Raw genomic sequence first — 8996 nt, 5'->3', positions numbered from 1 at the left:
GCATTATTCAAGTCTAGATAATACTGCAACACCCATCCAACTCCTTTTGTCAATTCATTTGCAAAGTCTTCCCGACTTCTGGTTTTGGCAGAACTGCTTAGAAAGTATAAAAATTTATGTAAAATTATTAGGAGTTATTGAATGTTGTTCAAGAGTTTACAAGGATACAGAGTAAGATATGACTTTCAGAAAAAATTAGCCTCTAACTAAATGTTCCTTAAATTTGCTCGCAAAATAATAATAAAGCTTCAAAGAAGCAAACAGTGTGGAGGCTCCTGTGTGGTCTGTTCATTAAAATAACAGCTCATCAAATGGTCTGATCAAATCGCCTCGCTCCCACACGGCAGCCATAGTGTGGGGGCAAGGCGCTTACCAATGTTCCCTACAGAGCGGAATTGCGGCTGCACAGAAACGGGATCCCCTCCAGAAATAAAAGGCTGAAGTTAAGTGATTCATCCTCAAGTGGAGCTGAACACGCCTGAAAGCAGCATTCAGGAGCCACTGAGTCACACTGTGGAAGGGTGACCTTAGTTCAGATGACGGGGGCTGGAGTCACTGCGCACTCTCGCTTGGCACCGAGGTGACACAGAACAAGAGTTCTCAAGGCCTCCTTGTCTGACCAACTCATCCCCACACCTCCCCTCCTCCTCCCCTCGGTTGCCTCCTCCCACACAGTTGATCCATCTCCTCTCTACCACTGTCTGTCCGTCTCTACAGTATTTGGTTCAGTCTTCCACTCTCTCTGTGCAATGTGGCTCAAATTGATATCATAAGAGGAATGCTTTTCCAACATTGATGTATGTGGAACGATGATGCGTATAGTCAAAAGGACAGTGTTCAGTTTTGCAAACTGTTTAATGGTTTTGTGCAATAAAGTAGCCAAACTTCAGTGCATGTGGTGGGGATGGCGGGTCATTTTTGTAGCTGGGGCGGTAGTGCATGTAGCAAGTGTCAAGTCGTAATGAGTCAGCAGAAACCATCCAACACCTTAAGACACCTGCTGTTACACACTGAAGATGGGAGTGTAACATAGTACACATTACACACATCTGTGAAATGACCCTGGAGAAAATGCTAGTCAGAGACTGGTAACAGAAAACACATTCGCATGAGACCAAAACAAAGAAACCGCATTAACTGGGAAGACATCAAAGGTCATCGAACAGGAATGAGTCGACCAACAGGGAAAGATCATTGTGACTGTCCACATATGAGGCAAAAGGCCGTTTCTGTTATAACATGGCTGATGTTCTACACGTCAGTTAGTGATGATACATAACGATGCCAAAGTTATTTTTAGTTAAAGACCATGACATGTGATTATGCATGTCTAGGCTAAACAAGTACAAAAAAAGGCTGTTATTGAAACTGGAGGAGGAAACTGCCTGTCATGCTTCTGTCATTCAGAGAAGTAGTTGGAGAGAAGTTTTTGCATGCCAAGAAGAATTAGTTGGCTTCCTTTACATGTCTAGCTCTGTATTAGTGGATAACTTCATGTACTAGCATTGCACATCTGAGGCTATTTGTGGTGAACATCATCCAGCATGACCGGTTTCGGCGGTGGGTCAGTGATGGTCTGGTGAGGCGTATCCTTGGAGGGTTGCACAGACCTCCGTGTCATAGCCAACGGTACATGACTGCTGTTAGATAGAGATGAGATGACTTCCTCATAGCCATTGTCAGACCTGGTATTCCTCCTGGTGCAGGACAATGCCTGGCCTCATAGTGTGTAGGCAGTTCCTGGATGACGAAGGCATTGGTGCCATTGACTGGCCCTCTTGTTCCCCTGACCTAAATCCAAGTGAGCACCTATGGGACGTATCAGTTCCGCCAAGTCCCGCCACAGACTGTCCAGGAGTTCACTGATGCCCTGATCCAGGTCTGGGAGGAGATCCCCCAGGACACCATCCACCGACTCATCAGGAGCATACAGGCCCGCGGGGGCAACACACACTACTGAGTCACATTATGAGTTGCTGTGGTAAAATTCAGGCAAGTTGGATTGATTGGTTTTTCATTGAAAGTTGTTACATAATTTTGTGCTTTTTCAAATATTAATACATTTTTACAGTATTTTATAATTTTTCAACTTCAATAATTTGTTCATCAAGATATGATGTGGGATTTAAGTATAGTTTACTATGTAATAAATGGTTTTTTTGTTCACAGTTTAATAATGATACATATTTAATAAAACATGAAAGATCAGTGTTGTTTTGGGTTGTTACTTCATTGTAGAGCTGTGTGCAGTGCTCTTTGCCCTGCTGTTGCTCTCTCTCTCTCTCTCTCTTTCTCTCTCACACACACACACATCATCATATCATCTGTCACAGTCTGACTGACCATTGGCACTACCGGGAGAAATCCCTGTATAAAAAATCAATCTATTCACAGCTCATTGCAATGGCAAAATATGAAATCATCATATTCTTTAACCTGCATATTTAAGGCTGTTGTTCTCTTACTATTTTGCCTCGAAAATGTCAAGGGGTGATGAATAAAAATGCTGCCTTTTTGTTTTTTGAGAAAACCCTGCCTAGATAAACACAGTCTGCTGCGTGAAATGTAAAAGTATTTTCAACCATTACTGAAATACACAGTTATAGACAGTATATATACATATATATATATATATATATATATATATATATATATATATATATATATATATATATATATATATATATATATATACCCCAATTTAATGGGGGGCTCCCATTAAATTGTCCCCCTCGTAAAAAATCAACAAACACCTACTGAGTATAATATATATGGTGTATCAATTTACCTCACCACTAGACATGTTTGTTTGACCCATTCCACTAACTCTCAGTTTGCTAAATGATGATTTCTGGACATATGTCAGCTGGGATTGGCTCCAGCCTCCCCCAGCTGCTTCCCTTAATGGATTAGGGGGTATAGATAATGGATGGATTGGCTGATTTATGACTCAGCAGCATGTTGATAAATCAAGGGATTAACGCCACTATCCAGTACTGTCACTTGTGGCCAAAATGGCGGATGCTGAGCTTGACAGAGAAGAACTGTATATTCAGGTATATACAGTATATGTGAGCGCTGTATGAATGCGTGTGAATGGGAGAATGGGAATCATAGTGTAAATTGCTTTGAGTGGACACAAAGACTGGAAAGCTGTCTAGTCCATTTACCGTTTACAATCAGCATACCAAAGGCCAGCGAAAACAGTCCGAAAGTTGAAAACACAGCAGCGTTACTCTCCTCTGATGAGGAGGAATCCCACTCAAAGCACTGCAGGAATTCAGACCACACCAGCAATAACAACATAGTTTGTCTTGTCAGTCAGCACATGGGTCGTGAGCCGTAAAACTATTCTCAATTTAATAGTCGGCAACATATATGTAGTCGATGAACAGAAAGTCTACAGTTTGTGGTTTACCTAAATAGACACGAAACCTGCTACCTGTCTCTTCCTCCTCCTCCTCCCCGGCTCTGGTGCTTCTGAGGGGCCTTCTCCATTTCCCTCCTGCCCAGAAAAATCAATATTGGGAGGCGGCCTGAAAGACCTTTCACAGGAGTATTACAGCCCAGCCCAGCGCTCCGATAAGCCTCCTGTTACGTCCTCTCGGGACGGGGCTGGCCAAGCCCGCGCTCCCTACCTGGGGGGGAAGGCATTCTCCTCTGGCCGCAGGGAAGAGTGCCATAAAGGGCAAGACGTAGATCATTGGTGTGTGGGCTATTAGTAACCTTAGAGCCCTTGACCTGTGACTAGGGTCCTGTGCCGATTCCCACACACACGCTTACAGACAGTGTGGGAGGGGACAGGCACAGGGAAAAAAAGGACAGTTCATGACGATATAGAGCTTTGTCATGCATTCAAGAGAGGAGATAATGCGTTATTTCGCAATTGCGTGTGGGTTGTCGTCAATGTATGTGCCAACACCGGAGAGCGGAGAGCATTCACGACCTTGCCTTCGTCACGCCCTTTCATTGTCTGTACATGGAATGACTCTGTTGATGCCTGCGCCACACACACACACACACACACACACACAAACACATCATGCCAGCCGATAAATAATCAGGGGTAGAATAGTTTTGACCAAAAAAGAAAAAAAATTATACCAAAAATATGACATCGGCTAGCAAGGTCCACTTAATTACTTTTTCCAGAGCTATCAAACCCCATCTTTTTATAGCAGTTTGTTTGCCAGGAAATACAAGTTAGTTGACCTGGAGCTAAGATGGTTTTTGTTAAATTGCTGCTCCCACAGTCAAGCATTAGCCTGCGACACATGGCACTGCATAACGTGTTTTATCGAATCCAAACCAAAACTAATGTTTCCACCTCGAAAACTGCGCTTTCTGAGGTCTCTTTTCGATGACAATCGTTCATGATCAGATCTGATTTCCTTCTTTTCTTCACCGTTTTTGGTCATTGCTTATTTAACTGGTGTGCTCCGACTTCACCGTCGGTGACCAAACGAACCGCCAAATTCGACATTGTTCCAAATCCTGCCAGGTCACACATCTGAGAACAGCACAGACAGAGCTATTCTAACTTTGACACGCACATTTTGCCAGGATGACATTGGTGATCAAAGGAGTTGATTTAGAGATTTAAATTCTGTATGTGGATATAATGATGTGTCTCTATCTATACCTCATTAAATATTTCTGTATAACATAGGATTATTCCAAAGACACATGCACTTTGGAGTCATTGTCTGAGCAGTGTGATGTTGTTGTGCTCTTTGTGTTTACTATCTGCTGACCTGTAATGTTGGCAGGAAAGGCTTTCAAGCTGTTGCTACCACTCTACAGTTGCACGCATTGTTATTTCTGGACAAGACTCACAGTAGCTCCCCTTTCCGAAGTGACTCCGCTTGAACCGCTTTTTGTCAGATAGAGCCATTTGCTCTCAATTATTCCCGTGAACTGTTATCTGAAAGGGATTTGGAGGAGGAACAGAGGAGGCACATTTGTCTTTGCATGAGACAAAAAGCACCAAAGAAAACAAGTTTTCTGAAAATAAAAAACAAATGTCAAAGTCGCATTCATGGATACATGAGGGACTGATCCATCAAGTGCAATCGCACTAAGAGCCAGCGCACTGCGGTCCAAGTTCAGCTGGCTTACAGTCACGAAAACAAAAAGGGGCCTGGTTGCTAAATGCTCTTCCTCCATGAGTCTGTGCAGCTGGGAGCCGTCTCATGAGCAGGATGGGAAAGCAGAAGCTCCTGCCGCTGAGGTGGAAACGAGAGGGGGTTATGAAAGTTGGTGTTTGGGGAGGGGGTCCACGAGGCTGCGTTTACGAGAGCGAGTGAACTACGGATGCCGCCTTGGGACTTTAATTTCCTGCAAAGAGGTGATGCCCTCATTAAATGCCCGATAGATTCCCTTAGAATCCTTGGGTCATGTGTAGCAGCATGTCAATTTTGTCAAAGAGCTTTGAAGTATGATTCTTGTATTCATTTTTATGAAGGGGAAGTATTCTGCTGTCTGGATTCCTGTTCATAAGAATCTGGCGACTTTCTGGCGATATGATCTACAGTATGGTACAGCGCTTGTTATCACTCCGGACTGATTCATTGGAAATCCTGACGTCAATCAGCGTTTATAATCTGCTCTCCACAGAAATACTATACCTAAAGCCAACATTCTAGTCCTGCAAGCTCAAGCGATGTGGCCGCTGCCAGGACCTAATTATTTAAATGGAAATCAAATTAATCCTACTCATGGGAGTGCACTTTGAAGCAATCCTTCATCCTGCAAGCATCCTTATACCAGCATGGGACGACGGAAGGAACTTGTGTGACCCTGGGAAACAGCTGAGCCACATTTAGGCTACCTATTGACTGGCCGGGGCCAGTTGACTCAAAAAAGTCCTGCTCCAGTATATCTATTCACAGTGGCACAATTGCACATTCGCTGTACAGTGACACGTCTAAGAACAATGGATGGAGCCAGCCTTCCTGTCGCATGCTGATAGGGGAAAAATCGAAGTCGCAACGTTGACCTCTCCGCGATGTATGTCCTTGACGTCCACAGAATAGCTGATAAACTGAGCCTGTGGAAAATCCCAAACCTCAGGCCGAGCGAATGGGAACATGTGAGTTCCTACGTGTGAATACTTTGCTGATGAAAATTGACGGACCTCTGCACAATGTCAGCACAGAACATATGAAAAAACGTCAGTAGGTGTTGAAATCGAAAATGTCTGATATTAGCACCTCCAATGGTATGGCGGAGCGCAGGAAAAACTGACCAACGCACAAACTTGGTTGTCTGTTTCTCCCTCTTAGCTTCTACACTGCGTGCTCGCTGGATTTTGCCTGCACACTGTTTTGTGTGAGTGTACAAGGATAAAGCTGCGTGAGAGGGGTTATTACTGCACGTCAGTGTGGATGAATGCAAATTCAAAAAAGAGAGACCATTTTTCGCTCGCATATGTGCAAAATGCACTTTGCTGTGCTGCGGTTTCGCTCGGGGAAAAGAGACACAAATACAAACGTCGTACAATAGAAGTATCCAAGAAAAGGCCATTTGCTCCAACCAAGAAGTTGGCATGAAGAGTGAATACACAGCTGGCATTGAATGAAGCAATGAACGTTCATCACCAAACCACTTTTTTCTTGAGATTTTATTCTAACATGTATCTGCATGGGGAAAAAAGAAGAAGTAATAATTCCATCATCTGCTGCCCTACACACAACCTAATTGAAAATGAATTGATTTCTCTGTAGTGCTGCAATGTGGAGGAGCGCATTCGTCAAACATACAAACATATGTACTGTAATGTTGACGCACGATGACGCCCTTTAGAACTCATGACCACTGACATGCATTAACATCCGTTAAGTTCACAGGGTCCACACGGGTGGTTTCTGCGCTGTGTAGGATAACACGGTTTGAATGTGGTTTTTTTATATATATTTTATCTTTTTTATCCCAGCACTACTCAGGGATTTTAATTTCCGCATGACTCCCCCTTTTCCAAAAAAATCGGGTGCATAAATGATAAATGATAAGACCAAAATAGAAATTAGCTTTTGACAATCAAGAGGAAAGTGTAACAAAAAGTTTGTGCGGTGCACTGTCAGGAAAATGATGCGGCTTACTGGGACACCAAAGAGGTTGTAATGTGCGATAGTGTTGAATCCTGGTATGCCTTTTCTTTTTTCTTTTCACCTCGAACGTGCGCTTGGCCTCGGTTTGTTTGTTTGCCATGTATGCTGGTGAACTGGTGAATCGAATCCCTGAGGCTTTTCTTCTCCGAGTCCATTCACTTTGCCGCAGATTTGAGCTCAGAGCCACATTGGGCAGGATGCGTCACGATGACAAGGTGCACGTGTTGTGTGTAGCCTGGTGTATAAAGAAGGCCGACGCGCTCTCGGCCTGAAACGTCTCACGGTGAAAGGGCAGATTGTCGTTGACTCATCTTCTCGCAGGAAATTTCCGCCACATTATGAAATTGTATGTGTAGACCGACTCGCACGATTAAAGTCATCTTGTCTTTGTTTTCCTAAAATATTGAATTCTCATGGAATAATCGTATAATGATAGTGAAATAAGAAAAATATTATTGTCACACAACTTGAATAGAAGAGAAACGCTGGGAAGTCAGACTGTGAATGTACAATAAATCACCACAAGGATTTTATTTATTAAGTTTATCACTGTGTGAGTATTTTACTGAGTGAGCACTCGACTGTCTCTGCTGCCAAAGACGACAGAAGTATGTGATGTGTGATGAGGTCAGTCTGACTGATATGTTTTCTCATAATCATGGGAAATATTTTAACAGCGTGTTGATAACGTTTCTAATAAAAGACATCAGAGGGTTCACTTCTTTATTTCCAGTTATCGTCGCAAAGTTCTCTCATGTTGCGCTGAGCTGCAGCGATAAAATATAACAACACTGTCCGGAATTGCGGCATCTTTGTTCAGTTAAAATGAAGCAACAATGTTTATTATGTATTTGTATCTTGTGATAAACTCTCCCTCTGTTGTGGGAGGGCTCCGTTTTAAATCCAGAGAAGACACATGGGGAAGTCTGGCACAGCAAATCTGTTTTTATAAAAAAAAAAAAATAACTGTAAACTCTTTTGTCTCCGTCGAGATTCCTGTCAAATAATGACTGTTCTTTTCCAGCGAACTGATTTCTCAGTACCTGGATAATCACCAGGTGTTTTTGTTTAGTTTTCTGATCCTCTGAAGATAACCTGCACGGCGTGTTAGATGTAAAAATGTCACCCTGTTGTTATCCTAAAGAAGTCATTCCTGTTCTGCAGTACAGGCAACTGTGGTGCCTCTGCAACACGGAATGTCTTGAAATGCGCATGGGAATCGTTCCTTGGAACACACCGGTTATCTGTCTCCGATCTGTTTCCGGAGTTGGAGGAACAGGGAGGCGGCCGCATATGGGCAATGCAATAACATACTCCAGGTCGAGTTTAAGCGTGAGATATTGGCAGCATTGCGAAGCGGCCGTAGACAGTAGGGCCTGAGGCCAAGTACTCCCTCTGGTGCTGTTGCTTTAATAAAATGTGGCCCCGATGGAGCGTAAAAAAGAAAAGAAAAGAGAGACATTTTAAATAACGTGCATTTTATTGTTATGCTCTTCTGGGATAGCGGGAAAACCTTCAAGGCAAGAGATGTGATTCACCAGCGGGGACATTTTCTCATCATCGTCTCATTAGCTTGACACATAATTATTTCCGCCAGCCTTTTCCAAAGTTATCCTCGGAGGTCAACGTGATTTCGTGAATGCAATTTGACGGCGAGCGAGTCCAAACGGGAGTCTACAAAACAACGGCGGCCAATTGGACAAAGTACTTGGTCGAGGCGCATTGTTGAAGAGCGCAAGCTTTTCTTTTTTGGAATCCGACCTGAAGCCCCAAAGAAACAAACAAAAAAAGTTGCTCGAAAGCCTTGAATCTCATTAACAGTGGAAATCTTTTAAAGGAAGAAACCAACAAATGCACTCAGATCTACTACGAACATATGGCAACCAA

This window comes from Scophthalmus maximus, chromosome 7 (genome assembly GCF_022379125.1).
Source record: "Scophthalmus maximus strain ysfricsl-2021 chromosome 7, ASM2237912v1, whole genome shotgun sequence".
Taxonomy (NCBI): Eukaryota; Metazoa; Chordata; class Actinopteri; order Pleuronectiformes; family Scophthalmidae; genus Scophthalmus; species Scophthalmus maximus.
Note: the sequence above shows the minus strand (reverse complement) of the source record.